Raw genomic sequence first — 18,886 nt, forward strand, 5'->3', positions numbered from 1 at the left:
ATTTAGCAAAGAAAATCCACAATAAATATAAGTCCGATGAAACCAATGCTTCTCTCAGGGTAGAAAGCAAAGAATACAAGACAACTCTAGACCGATGTATTAAAGATTACAAGGCCAATTTATCACAGAAATTAAAAAATCTTCGCAGTAAAAAATAGTAGGGACTTCTGGAAAATTTTAAATCAATCGGATCAAGTTAGTAAATGCTCTGTCAATATTGATGATATGTATCATTTCTTGCGTAGTATGAATGAAACTGAACGCACCGAGAGTTATAATATGGAGCAACCAAGTTTTGAGTGTGAGAAAACTAGTTGTGAGTTTCTTGATAGTACTATTACCGAGAAAAGAAATCCTCTCCGCAGTTAAAAAGTTAAAAAATAATAAATCTCCGAGTTGTGATCAAGTATTGAATGAACATATTGTATCAACTATTGTTATATTTTTTCCTCTATATGTGATGTTGTTTAATATTATTTACGATACAGGAATAGTACCTGATGAATGGTTAATTGGTATAGTTAAACCAGTGTATGAAAAATAAAGGTGACCCAACACAACCGGAGAATTACAGACCTATCACTTTGTTAAGCTGTCTTGGAAAACTTTTTACAAGCGTTTTAAGCAGTCGACTTGAAATGTATTCTGATGATTTAAACTTAATTAGTGGTTGTCAGTCTGGATTTAGGAAAGGATATTCTACTCTTGATAACATTATATTATTGCATTTTTTGTCACATACTTTAATGCATTGTAAAAAGAAACTGTTTTGTGCTTTTATTGATTTTAAGCAAGCATTTGACACTGTGTGGCGTGAGGGTTTATGGTTTAAAATTCATAAAAGTGGTATAACTGGCAAATGCCTTACATTCTTAAAAAACATGTACAACGGTATCAAGTCAAAAGTAAAATTGAATGATGAAACTTCCCCTTTTTTCTTTTGTAACCTTGGCATACGTCAAGGAGAAAATTTATCACCTTTTCTATTTTCCATGTATATCAACGATATAAAAACTTTATGAATGAGAGAAATGTCAATGGGTTAAGTAGTATCACAAATGGTTTTGAAGAAGAGTTGCTTGTTTACAGTAAGATTTTTATTTTGTTTTATGCTGACGACACTGTCATACTAACAGAGTCGGCTCAAGATTTACAACATGCGCTTGACGAATTTTGTATATATTGTAAATACTGGAAACTTACAGTTAATGTGAAAAAAACCAAAGTTATGATATTCTCCAAAGGACCTGCTCCTAAGTGCTCATTTATGTACAAAAATGATAAATTAGAAGTAGTTAAAGAGTATAACTACCTAGGAATATCATTTTCCCGATCTGGCTCTTTTTGTAAAGCCAAGAAACACTTGTGTACTCAATCCCAGAAAGCTATGTATGGTATTATTAGAAAAATAAGATATTTTGACATGTCCTTTGATATTCAATTAGACTTATTTGACAAGGTTGTTTTACCAGTTTTACTATACTCTTGTGAAATATGGGTTTACGAAAATATTAATGTTATCGAGCGTGTACATTTAAGGTTTCTTAAACACATACTTAACTTGAAAAGTAGTACCCCCAGTTTTATGGTTAATGGGGAGAAAGGTCGTTTTCCATTATATATAACAATTTATACGAGAATGATTGGATTTTGGGCAAAGATGATGTTATGCCAGGAGAATAAGTTATGTAAAACTATGTATATGTATCTTTACAATTGTTACATTAGAGGTGAAATCAATAATAAGTGGCTAGTTTGTATAAAAAACATTCTTGATAGATGTGGCTTATCCTTTGTATGGCACCAGCTAAATCCTGTTAGCGTAAAATGGTTAGAAAATATTGTCAAACAAAATCTTAAAGATCAATTTGTCCAAAAATGGAATAGTGAATTAGATAGTTCGTCAAAAGGTGCTATATATCGTATTTTTAAATGTAATTTTTGTTGTGAAGACTATTTATTAATACTTTCACGAAAATTAAGAAACTTGTTTGTTAAATATAGAACTACAAACCATCACCTCCCTATAGAAATTGGTAGGTGGAACAATACTCCACGTGAAGACCGCAAATGCGGCTTATGTGAAGTCAATCAAATTGGCGATGAATTTCATTATGTTTTAGAATGTAGTGCACTGTCACATGTAAGAAAAAAAAATTAGTAATTATTATCTTAAAAACCCAAACACCTTAAAATTTAGAACACTTATGACATCTTCAAATCATGTAATACTTATGAAAATGCGTACTTTAATTAGAAAAATATTTGATTTGGTCGGTCATCCTACGTAACAACTATAACTAATTCATTGTTTACTTTATTATGTTTCTTTTTGTAAATCCTGCTTTTCTTATACTTTTGTATATAATTCTTTTGCACCTCATGTAACATTTTATGTTATGAGTGAAATAAATGAACTTTAACTTGAACTATTAATGTTATATCATTGAAGAAATCAAATTTATCTATATTAAACATTAATGGCAATAATCGATTAATAACCTAAGAGAGAGAGAGAGAGAGAGAGAGAGAGAGAGAGAGAGAGAGAGAGATGCTAATATATACATTTAGCACTATAAGCAATAGTCTAAGAGTAAAGTGAAACTTTTGAAAGTGATGATTAAATTCCTTTCTGTACAAACAGGATCGGTATATTTCTTGCTTGAGAATTTATACAAATCTTTTCACATTTTCTGTTGCAGACATCTCACACGCATCTTCACGCAAAGAATAATTTATTGTTCAGTATATCCTATTACTCAAAACCTGTTACTTTTCAATAACCTTTCTGTAACCTACCATAGCTCTTAGACTGACATGTCAGAGAGTCTTATATTTGTATTTTACGCTTCATTTCTAAGTTTAAATCATCATCTGTGACTTCTTGGACGGTAAACCCCGCTTTTATAATTTGATGTTTAAAAAAAATAATTTATGGAAATTAAATTGGGGTGGGGGTGAGGGGGGGGGGTAGGGGTGGGTAGGCGATTTCAAAATTTGACAAAATTAAAATTTTCTTTTTTTTCACCATGGGGAAATCACTCTTTAAAAAATTTTAAGGTGCAAAATGACCGGCTTCTTAAATGTTGTCAGTTATGTGAATTTGGTTTATTTAATTATTATCTAGTAAAACATATTTAATTAGTTTTATAATTAAAATGATTCAAAATTGTTCAATATCCCATCATTACACATTGAATACCTTAAGGTGATGTATCGTAACAAAATAATGTTTGAATGGATTAATCAATGTATTTCAAGTAAAGATGTCTTCTATGAGCAGAATGTAAAGTAACAGATTAATGGAATGAAGATGATTCTGTTGTTGAAGAACTGCTAGGGCTTATACCGATTGTTAAATGATATGTAACGGTTTATTCCCACTTAGCCAACATTCGGAAATTCTTAATTCCCACCTGGCCAACATTTTAATTCTCACACCTGAGTGATCAGGGGGCTATAGTCTTTTATCACATGTAAATGTATTTGTTATCATTTACCTGAGAATAGTTTGAAGAAAGCAAATAAACGCGATAGCATTTTTAAAAATATTTGAATAGGATGCATTGAATTATTTAGAGATTTACTGGCAGTACTGAATATAATATTACATAAAATATTCTTTTAATGCCAAATTAAACATAAATCTTCTTTAAATTTGTTATGTTATTTATTAAAAAACCGTTTATTTTGCCTATATCAGTAAAAATAAATAAAAATACCAATAGAATATTTTGAAATAAATACAGATGATTACATAAAATCTTGTGTATGAATCAACCAATACGCGTACACGCATGATTAAAGCATTCAAGTAAATAATTATAAACTGTTTAATTGTATGTATAATCAATTAAATGAGATCAATCAGCAGTATTAAAAGAATATAGACTAGATAGATAAGCTAATTATGGTTTTAAGTTTACAGAATCAAAAGCCTGAAAAATATAAGATAGTAACTGTTTTAGTTGAAAGATATTAAAAATTCAAATCAAAATGGGTTAAATGGCCTATCTTCAGGTTCAAGTCAACTTTCTACAGAACGCAGAGGAAGATTTTATCTTCTTAACTAATTATTAGTTTATTACTCAATATAACTTTAGAATCCATAGAATATTGCAGAAAAAATTAACAAAAATAACATTTTATTTGGAAATACTTCAATAAAAAAAATATACTGGGACACAATCATATTTATTCCTCTGAAGGCAAACTCATTTTGTCCTCCCTGTTTATGTGAAAACAGACTATAGCTTACCTGTAATTAAATTCTTTTGTTCTCAATCTGCACCCCATTCCCAACACAGATCTACCTGTATTTTTTTCAAAATGTTGGCTAAGTGGGAAGACACCGTCACATCCACCTACTTTTCGTGTTATTTATCCTCCCGTCTGTAACTTGCAATTTCACTGTGTAAAGACAACACAACAGTCATAGCCGCAGGTTTCGCATTTTACTTCTGATTCTTATGTACCTAACATATGGGGCCTACATATTGCATATTGATTTCAACAAGAGACATCCCTCTAAGTAATGATAATCATTAAAAATCATTTCATGAATTTTAGCAACACTCATAAGCCTTCAAGTACAGCAATTCTCTATTTTACCCAAATATTGATGGTACTTTATCCAAAACTGTCCCTTGCTACCTAAGCTTCCATGATTTGAAAAAAACCCCGTAGACACTAGAGTCTGTCCCAATTTTAGGTTACCGTAACCATCTTTTCCTGATAATTCTAACGAAAATACACATACCTGTGAAAGAAGCCCTGTTGAAATTGGTGTTAGGGGGAAAATCTTAGGTTTCTTCATTGACATGTCTTTTCTTTCGACGATCTTTCAAGATTTCTTACAGAGATTTGGAAATCCGGCAATTTTTTCAGTTTTGAAGCCCCGCACAATTTTTCAGAGTCATCTTTACGGGCACTTTCACGTCGTTACAACTCAAAATCTCCGTAGACATTTTTTTTTTAAATTTTACAGAGGGGGTATTTCAGAAGATAAATCTTTGGATTTTGTTTTTCATTCTGGTAAATAAATATCGTTTTAACCCCTAGGTATTTATGAATATCGATTTAAGAAAGTGTGCTGCATAAACAAGACGCTACAGACGCTAGCTGTTTGGAACTGTGACAGCATTGTAATAAAATACAATACGCCTAATTGAAAATAACTTTTGAGCAGCAATGCTTGTACAGGTAACGGGACATTTGATCGACATCTGAAGGAGGACACGCCTTTGAATTATATTCTTTGATTACAGATCAAATAGTTTTGTTCATTTAATATCAAAACAAAGCCAAACTCTTGATATGCCAAAGACTATTTACACAATCTGTACGAAATAACAAAGTTGCAGAGAGTATTTACAAGGAAGACAAGCTGGATTTGCTGGATGTGCTTTTCTACTCGGGAGAGAAAGACACCAACATAACCCTAGTGGAACAACATTCATCGATCAAAAACTGTTTGATTAAAAATCAGCAGGCACGTTCACGAAACTTTCATAACATATGAACTAAGTGTGTTCCTAAGATATGACTAAGGAAAAAAGTTAAGAACATCCTAAGATCAACTTAGGACACGTCTTAAGATGTAGCTCGACGGTAACTTAGGAGCATCTGAAGTTAAGATATCCTATCCTTCTACAACCATTCTTATTTTTTAAATTTATTCATACACATCGAATTTGATAAACTTTTTTTTTTTTAGGAAATATCATTAAACATTTTGCCAGAGAAAATTGTACGTGTCCGTAGTTACCACGATATGCTTAAAACCAGTAATTTTAATGTGGAAAATTTTTATTTTAAAAAATACAAATACTTAAATATATATCAGTGTCCAATAACAATTTCGTTAAAAAAAAAACACCAAACAAACAAAACAAAACAAAAAGAAAATTTACCCCCCCCCCCAAAAAACCCAAATGACTGCTATTTCTTTTTAAGGAAAATATGTATCCAGACACATAATTATTTAAGCAGCACGTGTGCATTCTTTGACTGTGTGAATTTACCTTTGATAATCTTTATCATCAAAGTACATGTACGTACATGTAGCCTAATACATAAACACGCGCTTAGAATTTAACGTTACAATCATGTAGAAACACACACGTATAAACACAACCAATTCCCCTTTAATCTACAAAATATAGAATACACGAATATATTAGATACAAAATAAGTGGTACATGTAATGCATCTCGAAAATACATAAATACGAAATTTTTAAAGATTATTTTTTTTTTTGTCAGAATGAAGTGATAAAAATTCAGAATGATCACGCATTGCTTTCATAAACGGATGTAAAGGACTATATATGATAAAGGCCTAAAATGGCCCCCTAAAATGAACATCATCATTTTACTATCATTCTTTGTTTTCTTAGTACAGATATGTATGTGATGTGTTTACATAATATTCATTTTGGTTCAAGTGCCCACAATTTAGAAATATGACATTGTAAAGACAACCTTTTCCCGCCATTTTTGCATTTTTAGCGTAAAACAGCTTGTTTTCAAGCAGTTTTTCCTTCCGAAAACATGGAGCGCATTCTTGAAAAAATAAAATATTTTAATCAGAGATGTATCTAGCCAAGACTAATAAGTGACAAACAAATTTTCCTTGTTCAAGCATGCGCTCTTTATTTCCCATTCGTAAATAGATAAGAAAAATGTCAATTTTTGGCTGATTTTGTTTGAATTATAGAAATGGCGTCACTTCTGACGTTATATACTGCCAGTGAGTGCAAATAAATCAAATAAATAGATGAAAAATATATTTTATATCAACTCTTCTAAAAAATTAGTTAACATTTTATTGTTCCTGAAACACTTAAAAAATGGCGAATTATGGGGGCCAAAATTAACTCTTATCATATATAGTTCTTTACTTGTTAGCCAAGGGCAATTTCTACAATGTGAATATTAAAAATAAGTGAATAAATTTTTTTCGCCAAACAAAGACAGTATTTGCAATAAAAAAAAAATGCTTAATTTTTCAGATTCCAGGCAGGCCGAAGAAGGGGGTGAGAGTTTGGGGTCTATCTTCACATAATTTTGTTAAATGATGGAATAAATGACTAACCACCCCCCCCCCCCTCCCCTTTCCGGATTAGTAATTTGAGGTTTTTCGGAAATGCTGGAACTGAAGAAAATTTTGCTTTATTTTAGATAACGGTCCTAAGAAGCTTCACAACAGTCCCAGTATCTCCTAAAACGTGATTTTACAGCATTAGGATGGTCTTAGGACAAGGTAAGCGATGTCCTAAAGTTAGGACAAAGTTATGGCGGTTCCTAGATTTAGGAGAGCTTCGAGAAACAGACATAAGACTAAGACGTATCCTAAGATGTACTTAGGACACACCATAGTCCTAAGATAGCTTTATGAACATGCTTGCAGGTCCAAACCAAACACAGATTTACATATGTAGTTCATACAGACATTCTATACCAACAAAAATCCCGTTGACCCTAGGGATATGGTATGGAACTTTCTGTCTTTGCAAATGGTTTGTTCCTGCGTGACAAAATTTTGAATCAGAAGGCCATTGACGCATGACAGTATTTTTTTACAGTGGGCACCATTAACTATTTGGAGCGGTTTCGTGGCAAAGACCAATGCAAAATGCAACGAAGAAATTTTACAAGCTCAGTGTGGAGCTAGTTTTCTTTGCAGCATTTCATGGAATTGCATCACCTTCTATTTTCTGTCAAGTGTTACAACAAGTGTGAATCTAAATGCAGATTATTTTTCCAATACATGATTTTATGAGTATATCGAAAGTTGTAAATAAAAACTAAGCATTCTTTGTAGTGAAGATTTTAGGATCTTGCAGTGAAGTGCTAAATTTTCAATTTCAGAATCTACTCTTGTGTCAAAATTTTGCCTTGCTTATCGTAATTTGGTAGCTAAGTTTTAGTTGTTATTCTAAGATAATACCTAAACGGTATACAAAGGCTTTTCTTTATTAAAACATTAAAATCACACCTTTCATTGCTTATTCCAGCATGAATATGTAGTGAGTGTGGTTACATGTAGTCACAATATAGGAAAATCAAGTGCATCCTCTATTCCTCTATTCATGTACGCTGACGAAACAAAACAAATGACGAACTGTCAAGAAAAACAACAATCACTATCTTTGTGTTTTCTGGTGAGTTCAGAGTATTGGTTAGGTACTCGACACAAAATCGCTCAACAGCTTATGTATTCAGTACTCCAATGATTAATGTATATATCTTTTTCCGTTTGGCATGCAATATAAGAAGTCGGTTTCATATGACTTCGCCTTTATTGAATATACTGCGAGAAAGTATTAAATGTTAAACTTCAGCTTACAGTCTACTGTTTACAGTATCAGAAGATAAACCACCCCTTTTATTGGTACTGTACATGAATTTCATCAAAAGTAATCAAAACAGATTTCTTTTGTATCTTCATAAGATATTTCACTGAGACAAATCCAACTTCATCCAAACCAAGCTTCAGTCTCTTTATTATATATTTACAAAAGCATTTGGAAATTTGGAATTTCAATGAATCTTTATTTTTGATCCGTGAACACTTTTGAAGCCGGGTTTTATATCGGATGTGTTCGTCACGTGTTAGTTCTTTTGAATGTCTTCCTGTTCTAAACATACGTTTTCTCTCGCAAACGTATAGCGAGGGAAATTAAAATTATTAGAGCATTCATTTCCTTATTAGAGAATGGTGGGAGATATATTTTGTGAAGTTTTCTAGAATGTTGATTACTGTAGGGAGACTTGCTCTGATCTTTCTTTTAGCAACGATGATTGATAATGGTAAGTTCATATAGATGTGTTCTGTTTGTTTTGTTTTTACAGTTTGATTTGAATATATATAATATGTTGCACTCGGACATTTTTTACGACTAAGATAAAACTAGCTATGATTTTGCACGTTCACATGCTATTAAAAGCAACAATAAAAAGATCTATTTTACATTTTGAGCTTTTAAAAATATATCAAAGTGAGTTTTTATACTACAAAAATTGTATCCTTAATAGCCTACAAGATAGGCCAGTTAAAGCGTTTACTGTTTAAATGTAAAGAAGATGGGTGGATAAGGCGTGTAAAATGCCCATACACGGTCGGACAAGCCACTGAAAAATAAAATATCAATAAATCTGATATTGTTTAAAAAAATCATTTAAAACAATATATATTTAACATATTATTAATTTTTAACCTGTAAATATGTTCAATACTTGGAATATGTTGACTCAAATAGGCGTATACATATCAAAACCTGCAAATACTGTCATTTTTCAGAACTTCAAGGCATTTTCTTTTATAGAGTGGGTCTGTGCTCCATATTTTCTCACAGTCTAAATAAGGTCTAATGGAAAACAAGACGATTTCAATCAACAAAAACGTGGAGAGATGACCCACTATGCATAAAAAATATCATTTCGTATCCAAACAATTGAACGTTTTGAAAAAATAATACAAGTCCGTAAATTCGTGGCCAGTCATACATAATATATAAACAGCCTACTTTGTTGTGTCTGAAATGGCTCAGTGGTATCTGACATAAGCTAACCTTATACAGCTAGGGTTTTTATGTTATGGATTCGATACCACCAAAATTTCAGGCTATATGTGTTTTTCTTATCTTTTGTTAAATATATAAAAAAAACTGGATATGATAGTTAGAAATTGTGCTCTTGCAAACTTGTATTATAATATATTTGAAAAGATTTAATTGGGAATAAATAAATTCAAAATTGTATTTTACGACTAAACCGAATGGGCATTTGTGCCATCTTATTCCCCCATCTTCTTTACACTTTACTTTTAATCTCTTATAAATTATTCAGTGGCGTCGGAGGCAAATAAAAAGGTGAGGGGGGGGGGGGGGGGCTAGACTTATCAAATACCTTGACAAGCCAAAAAAGTCTTTGGTTATGGTTGTATGGTTGTGTATACCTTTGCGAAAAAGTAGGCCCCCGGTTTATTATGTAACTCATCCAAAGGTGAGTAAAACTACTTGAAGCAACATTATCGACGTTACATGTGCATGAATAAATTTTTCCACGCATGGAAATAATTGTATCTTTTTGGAAGCTGAGGTCCGTCCTTGCAGTCTCTGCTCTCAATATAAAGAATACAGTATAATATAAAATTAGAGTAAATATATATATATATTAGTAGGGTGTGTGTGATCATAAACAACGCTTTGGATAATAGTTTAACGTCTCCGTGACTTTAAAGTGCTATATACACGTAGCATTGGCGATTGACGCAGAATAGCCGTGCGTTAAGTGTATATATTTCAGGTCCTTGTTTCTATTTATTTCGACTAAACACAATCCAAGCATTTTCTATTCTGATCAATAAATTTTACAATAAATTATTTATAGATTTTAGGATAAATTTGGATCCATTTTAGAAAAATACACAAGGAAAAACATGGAGAACCTTGTTACTTTCCTGATTACAAACATGGAATAACTGCATATTTTTGTGAATGTTTATTTAATCACGCACTTATTTATTTAAAGGCACACAATGTTCCAATATTGCTCGCATTCAGTTCAAATTTTATATAATTATGTATATATGGTTACGTGATAACAATAAACAGGTCAGGTTCAAAGGTCCAGGTCTTGTAATTTTTGACAGAGTTAAGCCCCTTGAACTTAGAAAAACAAACAAAATCAGTTTCTGCGCTCTAACTTTTAAATGGATGTTTATATAAGGTAAAAATTGCATATACATATATTTTACTATACAATACAGTTCAAGTTTGAATTTGATCCAGGTCCATTGATTTTTGACGGAGTTGTGACCCTTGAACATAGAAAAAAAACTAAGAAATTTTCTATTTTCGGTCTTTAACTTCTGAAGGGATGTTTAACATATTAAACTGAAATTGCATATACAAATATTTTATCAGGAAATACACTCAGGTAGAGTTCGTATTTGGTCCAGGTCCAATTTTAACTTTAGGGGGAAAAAGTCCTCTGTGCAAATAAATGTAAAAGTATGGCATTTGTTTTGGCTGCCAGTGAAGGCAATCGTGGCGTTACGATACATATATACATTATATTGTACTCTGTCCCAAGAGATCCTCGATTCACATTTTGCTTAATTGCTCAATATTTGCAAATACCTCAGGGTTCCAATGATGTTCGTTCAAAAGAATGATTAATTTCCAAGAGTTCTCCTTTGAAATGCCCCCGCTAGCTTATTAAGTTTTAATACACGGCTAAAAATGTGAAGTCTACGGGGATTCGGTATTGTTACTGACCCGGATGATAACGTTGAAAAGTTATGCGAGGTATTCCGAGTGACTTCCCAATGGAGAAAAATGTCAACATTCCTCATTATAAATCTCCATAAGAAATCAGTTTGCGTTCCTGTGTCTTTTTCAAGTGGAAAATAATAATGTTTGAATGGAATTACCTTGTATATTATTCCCTTTCATCAATTTCAATTGCATTTCTTTCACAGGTGTGTGCATTTTTATAAAAAATCTCCCAAATGTGCTTCATAAATTTCATTGGACAAACTATAGTTTACTATTTTGTGTACGTTGACTAAGATCAATATGTGGACTTTGTCTTATATCATTTCTTGGAAGTATATGTCACGGTTTGATTTTCAGATAATTTGAAAACCTTTTTATAATCTGTTTCTGGAATATGCTTAATATAAAACTAAATTTTTTTCTGTTGGCTTAGAATAATAGCTATCGTTTTAATATTTATTTATAAGTATTATCTAAAACTCCCTTTTTTATTTGATGAATAACGCTGATTTTCAAACTATGACGTCAACTTCCTGTGAAATGACAACTTTGTTTATTTTTAGCCAACATTTTCAAACAAATTTTTGTCAAAGAATTCTCAGTAACTGTTTATCGCAGATGCTTGAAATTTTTACACAGTATTTGTATAGGCTTGCCATATCGGGGGATATATTTTTTTGTACCAATCAGACGTCAACTTCCTGTTAAATGACGACTTTGTTTATTTTTAGCCAAAACTTTCAAACAAATTTTTGTCGAAGAATTCTCAGCAACTATTTATCGTAGATGCTTGCAATTTTTACACAGTATTTGTATAGGCATGCCATATCGTGGGATATATTTTTGTACCAATCAGACGTCAACTTCCTGTTAAATGACGACTTTGTTTATTTTTAGCCAAAACTTTCAAACAAATTTTTGTCAAAGAATTCTCAGCAACTGTTTATCGCAAATGCTTGAAATTCTTACACAGTATTTGTATAGGCATGCCATATCGTGGGATATATTTTTGTACCAATCAGACGTCAACTTCCTGTTTAATGAGTACTTTGTTTATTTTTAGCCAAAATTTTCAAACAAATTTCCGTCAAAGATTTCTCAGCAACAATTTATTGCAGATGCTTGAAATTTTAACACACTATTTATTTTGGCATGCCATATTGTGGGATATATTTTTGTATCAATCGGATGTCAACTTCCTGTCAAATGACGACTTTGTTTATTTTTAGCCAAAATTTTCAAACATATTTTCGTCAAAGATTTCTCAGCAGCTATTTATCGCAGATGCTTGAAATTTTTACACAGTGTTTTTTAAGGCATGCCATATTGTGGGATATATTTCTGTACCAATCGGATGCCGGCTTTCTGTTAAATGTCGACTTTGCTTATTTTGCATATTCACATCAGAGCGGGGGTATCACTAGTGAGCATTGGCTCACAGATACCTTGTTTATACTGCTTTACATTGTATGGGTGTGTACGTGCGATTTTGGAGGGGATGGTCAGATAAGTGAAGTGTTTTAAAATGAAATAGAATGTGTAGAATAAAAGTTATATTAAATATTGTTACAGGTTTTTCAGGTTACATTGCCAAGCAAGTCAAAGAAGAAGTCGGACAGATTACGTCCCCGATGAAAAACTGCATCCTTGGGATCGATATAAGGGCCAGGGAAATTCTAATATGGCCATCTGGTTTTGAGATTAAACTTCAATCAAGTACTGATAATTTACGCAAGTTCTCTGTGATACCTTCATATTTTGCACCATGTTCATACAGAATATAATGAACCGCTTAATTCTTTTAATTCTAAATTTCAAAGATTTCACGGGGTCAATTTTCTTATTTATTCAAGAGATAAGAAATTATTCTTTGAGTATTCTGAAGCTATCAGATACGGTTGTGCGTGACCAAATCCAATAAAGACCACAGGACCTGATGACAAATTTGATCACGACAGACTATATTTGATAACCTCACAATATTCAACAGTTATTCCTTATAACGTATATTTATATAAGTTTTAGTTGTTGATCAATTAAATATTTTTACCTTATTTTTATTTTTGTATAAGTATGCAAATGTCCTTTTTGATATATTTCATTTTATCAAATCAAATATACAACATGACTACTTTATGTTGTATATTTGATTTGATAAAATGAAAAATATCAAAAAGGACACAAACCCCGTCTTTCGCCCGAACTGCGTCATTGATGAAATATATCGACTTTACGTTTCAAAATCGATTCGAGGTTTTATCACAAAGACACTGGAAATTGTAAATATATTGGCATGGTCATATGTCGAAGAAAAAAAAGTTTAAAAATATCAGTGTATGCAGAATTGTGATGCACTGATACATAGACATGTACTTGAATATGTAAAATTAAAAGACATACGCATATTTTTCTCGCGAAAATATCTTTTATGGCTTCACCATAATTCATTTTTAGCTCACATATTTGATATTCTACTGCAACATCCATTAAACTTAGCAAACAATCATGCTCTTCTAAGTTCAAAATTTTCATGAATGGTAAACATTTTTAAAAGCGAAAATGAAGATGTATGCCGACTCATTCATTGATTTTCTTTCTTCAGACAGTGTTTTTGTCGTCAAGTTTTGGGCAAAGGAAAAAGACAAATTTTTTCAATTTTTATGTTCAGATGGCGAAAACGTTTCAGGTTTGTATTTGTCTTCAAAATATACATGAACATATTGATAATAGTGTCAATAAAGAATATTTAATTGATAATCATTGATTATACTTACATGTATTTCGTCTAACTAATTGAAATTTGATTTTGTTAATTGTAGCGAGCTTACTAGAAGTGAACTATACTTCCATCAATAATTCTTGTTCAAAATCTAAAGAACCGGTGCAGAATGATGTCAAATACTGGATCGATGATAGTAATTACTTTTTTAAGAAATGTTCTCGTATAAAATTTTGCAAAGTTTGTTTTTACTTTGAATGATTCTCTTTCATCTATTTATTATACTACATGTATGTCTATTGTAGACTCTACAGTTCGAATACGGTTTATGGACAACAGCTTCACAAACTGCGATTTTTTTTACGAAATAAATGAAGGTAATAGTTGTTTTTAACGTGCAAATTTGGAATTTTTTTAAACCATAAATTAATCCGAGAATTTCATTTTAGGTAGTGAAGCTTTGACGTTTACATGTAGCTTGCAAGGTAAGCATAAATGGCAAGGAATTTTAAATTCAATGTTTGGTTGAGCATATACATTAAGTTGAATATATAATCATGTTAGACTTTTTAAAAAGTGTTTAAAAAAATACAAATTGAATAACGCGCTAGCGCGTTATGAAAATTTGTATGCACACACCGCTGCCGTTATGAGACTAGGCCTATATCTTTCAAAAAATAATGATTTAATGCTTATATTTACATTTTTTAAAAACTTCTTTTCTTGTCTGCAAATGTGATTTTTACGTCAAAATTTCTGTTTTATCCTAAGGGTAAGTTAAAATTAATGGAAGAGCCACTGTAACAGCCACAAGCGTGAACTTTGGTTCTCGCTTGTGACGTTGCATTTTACAGCGTTCAACGTTTGTGACGTCATAATAAAACTAGTCATTCTAACCTTTGAGTACTCTGTGTGTGTTACAGTCTTATAACTGCAGTATCTTTTCACACAATTTACATGCAAAAAATAATATTTACATTCTACTGTGTTTTTCCATTAAATTCCGTGATGTTTAAATGCCTCTAATTGCAACACCTATTCACTGCGTATGAATTTACGAGTAATTTACATAAGTAGTTCTCAAACAGTGATTTCTATGTTATCGGTTAAAAAATGTATTTCATGAATGTTGTCAAAACACCATGTTTTATAATTATTCAACAAAAAAGTTGACTTTATTGTTAAAAGCAACATTTAAAGAGTTATTTATCATGGATTATATTTTCATGTTCGTCGATCTCATCTCAACAGTCTATGTGAAAACCAGTTTAAACCGGTTTTACAAAACAGCTGTTCTTGCTGTTACTTATTCACTCCCTCTGTGACCTGCACTTTATATAGATTTATTTAAGTAAACAATTGATTTCTTCAGTAAGGGAATGTAAATATAAGCATAAAATGATTTATTTTTGACGTCCTCATGTCAATAACTGCCGCGCGTTATTCAATTTGTCTGCTCACCTGACGGCAGTTATTGACACGACGACGTCAAAAATAAATCATTCAATGCTATATCAGGCGACCGTTTCACCAACAATTCGTAGATCGTAAACGTACGAGTACACCTACGATTTCCAGACGTGCATGTATCCGAGCGTTTCACTAAACATATCGTAAACGTAGCCCTTACGATTTGCGAGTTACGTCCAACTTAGAGGAACTCTTCAGTCAACGGAGGTTTTCGGTTTGCATAGCAGACGATTTGTTTACATTGGATTCTTATCGACCTCGTGACAGATAAGGAGCGTTGGTCGATGATTAGAGGGAAGTTCGGTCTCACACTCACCGTCCAAACTAAGCACAGCGCTTGGTTGGAAGTTGCAGAGAGGTATGAAACGGGTTGTATCTCCAATGATTTTTATCGCGTATATCATCTGGGGTTGTTAAATATTTTAACAGTATAAAGTACAATGTTAAAAAGGTATGTCTTAAGACGTTTTATTTTTATTAAACAATTAAAAGTGTTAGGTAGCAACAGACATTACTTTGGCGTTCATGTCAAATGAAAAGACAAAATGGTTAAAAATCTCTATATATTTCTAATAATGATGACGATACAATTAAATACAAGTAAGCTTTTTCATCCGTGGGTTTCCTCTAAAATACATAAGGATCAGTTGTAAATGTCTTTTTTTCTTTAGCTCAAACAAAATCGGAAGACCTCATTAGTTTGTACTGTGGAGAATCGCTAAGAAAATTTCTGAATCCAGAGTCGATTTTACCTAAATCAACGGTAACATCATCAACGGGAACATCATTAGAAACGACTACAGCATCAAACTTTGTAACAGAAGAATTATCATCAGAGCAACCTACAACAACAAATAAAACGCCAAATGTTCCGGTACAAACAACCACGGAAAGGCCGGCAACAGAGAAAGTAGTGATCATAACAAGCGGTAATGTGACAACCGAACCCGAATTGATACCTGAAAAAGGCACAACAATGAAACTTACAACAACCCAAAGCACAATGAAACCCTCAATTACCAAAACCACAACGAAACCCTCAGATATCAAAACCACAGAAGAAACCAAAAGAACAATGAAACCTACAACTACCCAAACCACAATGAAATCTACAACAGCCCAAACCACAATGAAATCCTCAACAGCCCAAACTAGAATGAAATCTACAACAACCAAAACCACAATGAAATCTACAACAACCAAAACCACAATGAAATCTACAACAACCAAAACCACAATGAAACCTGCCACAACTCAAACCACAACAGCCGAACAAAATACAGTAACAACATCAAATGGAACTATATCAATCCATAGTAATAATCTATCGAAAGCTAAAATATCTACCTCTCCCGCTACCAGCAGCTCAACCTCCTCTTACCGGTTTTCTCCACACCAGTTACAGCACACATAGTTCCTTATACTTCTTCTCCAGACAAAGAGGCATTTTGTAAGTATACAGTTTGAATGCGTCTAAAGGCTGTTTTCAATTTACTTTTTCCTGAAAGCATGGCAATAATTGATCACTCATATTTTGAATATATTTACAGAGGCTCAAACTAATATTCCGATGCATTTTTGAAGTAATATTTATTATTACATGTACTTTAATAATGCATAAGAAACACAAAGAAACCAAACAAACAAACAAAACAAAAACATATTTTGAATGTTAAATGAAGGTCATATACTTTTACAATAATATCACAACTTTCTTAATTTTAAAAATCAAATAGACAGACTTAGCCAACATTCTGAAATTCTTAATTCCCACCTGGCCAACATTTTAATTCTCACACCTGAGTGATCAGGGGGCTATATTCTTTAAATACTGCTGATCGATCTCATTTAATTGATTATACATCCAATTAAACGGTTTATAATTATTTACTTGACTGTTTTAATCAGGTTTATTCCCACTTAGCCAACATTCTGAAATTCTCAATTCCAACTTATTTTTAATTTCAAGGTTTATCAACCTGGTTTGTAAGTGACCAGGGTCAACTCACGATGCGTTCATGTTTTCAAACTCCGCACTGAAAACCCATATGGAAACAAGGTATGGAATTAAATCTGAACAAAATGAATAAAATAAATAAATTTTATCAATTTGCACGTATATGTTATAAATTTCGAATTTACCGGGTGGCGGTAAATACAAAATCAATTGTCTTGTTGTAAATTCTGTTTTTACTGCCACACGATAAATTAAAAATGTACTTTATTTTAACCATGTCGAAGGCTCGTTGGATAAAAACCCTATACCATAGCAAATCATAAGAGATCTTATATTTCCATCTTTCCACAGAGTTGACGGTTGGCCCGAGCAGCCAGGCAGAGGAAAAGTACAACTATGACCACAGCAAATCAAGGGTTGTTGTTGAACGGGCTCTTTGTGTTTGCAAATCCAGATTTAGGTAATGATTACTCATGAACAACGATGACCTCTCGGGATTTAAAAATATCCAAACATTTTTTCCCTTATACAATCATACGATTTTCAAACGGGGTCAAACCCATGAATCAGCGAGGAAACTTAATTTTTTGTTTACTTTCAGGTGCATACATAAATCTGGAGGGATGCTTTTATTTACACCTGCCAAAAGTGTTCAAATAATCACAGCTGTGTTCAAGCTGCACAACCTGTGTATGGACATCAAGATGCCAGTAGATGTCATGGAGCTCAATTTCCATCCAGATCAGGGGGTTCCTGAGCCTGGAGCAAATGCTGACACTGCTGGACAGACTGTCCGACAAAGGCTCATCCAGAGATTTGCTATATAATTAGTTTATTTTATTTACAGTCCACTTGCCAGAAAAAAAAATGACAAGATTCTTCTATTTGTGATATCAATGAATTAATTAAACTACTGTTAATAAATAATAAACACATACGCATGTTCAAAACATGAACATTTAACAAATATGTATTTTTCATTTGTGATTAGTGTCAATTAAATAATCTATTAAATTGAACAAATATACATTTACATACATGTAACATGGACTTTTGACAAATATGTAATATAAATACATTTCTTTTAAAACAAAATGTCTACAAAAACCTGTAAATGAAAATAAGTATGGATATGCCAACAATTATATATCATTCTTTATATTTAACAGAAATCATGTATACGGAATTGCACATAATTATGCAAATATGTATCAATTCAGACTTTTGGCTAGTGTCAGTTTTATAAATTAGTATATTTTATATAAGTACGACTGTATTTTGAGTAAATTTTAAAAACATTCTTAATAATGAATATCTTTATAATATGTCAAACAAATAACAACAAATGAATACATTATCAATACATGTAAATATGATGTGATGTTGTACATATGATTCTTTAACAAAACATCCCAACTATGAAGCACATGAAAAAAAAATGGTAATACAAAGTTAA

General features: G+C 32.0%; 2 long non-coding RNA genes across 3 annotated transcripts; both read left to right on the forward strand.

Moving 5' to 3' along the window:
- The first annotated feature begins 8,638 nt into the window (after positions 1 to 8,638).
- Positions 8,639 to 14,414, forward strand: LOC117692807 (uncharacterized). The gene is made up of 5 exons (XR_010711787.1): positions 8,639 to 8,813; positions 12,857 to 13,000; positions 13,887 to 13,970; positions 14,104 to 14,199; positions 14,309 to 14,414. It is a non-coding gene; the product is annotated as an uncharacterized lncRNA (long non-coding RNA).
- A 66-nt stretch (positions 14,415 to 14,480) lies between these two features.
- LOC136273621 (uncharacterized) lies at positions 14,481 to 18,377 on the forward strand. Of its 2 annotated transcripts, XR_010711789.1 has the most exons (5): positions 14,490 to 15,831; positions 16,145 to 16,923; positions 17,443 to 17,532; positions 17,782 to 17,890; positions 18,032 to 18,377. It is a non-coding gene; the product is annotated as an uncharacterized lncRNA (long non-coding RNA). The 2 variants fall into 2 exon arrangements; XR_010711788.1 differs by having other exon boundaries at positions 14,481 to 16,923.
- The last annotated feature ends 509 nt before the right edge of the window (positions 18,378 to 18,886 follow it).

Source organism: Magallana gigas, chromosome 3, assembly GCF_963853765.1.
Source record: "Magallana gigas chromosome 3, xbMagGiga1.1, whole genome shotgun sequence".
NCBI lineage: Eukaryota > Metazoa > Mollusca > Bivalvia > Ostreida > Ostreidae > Magallana > Magallana gigas.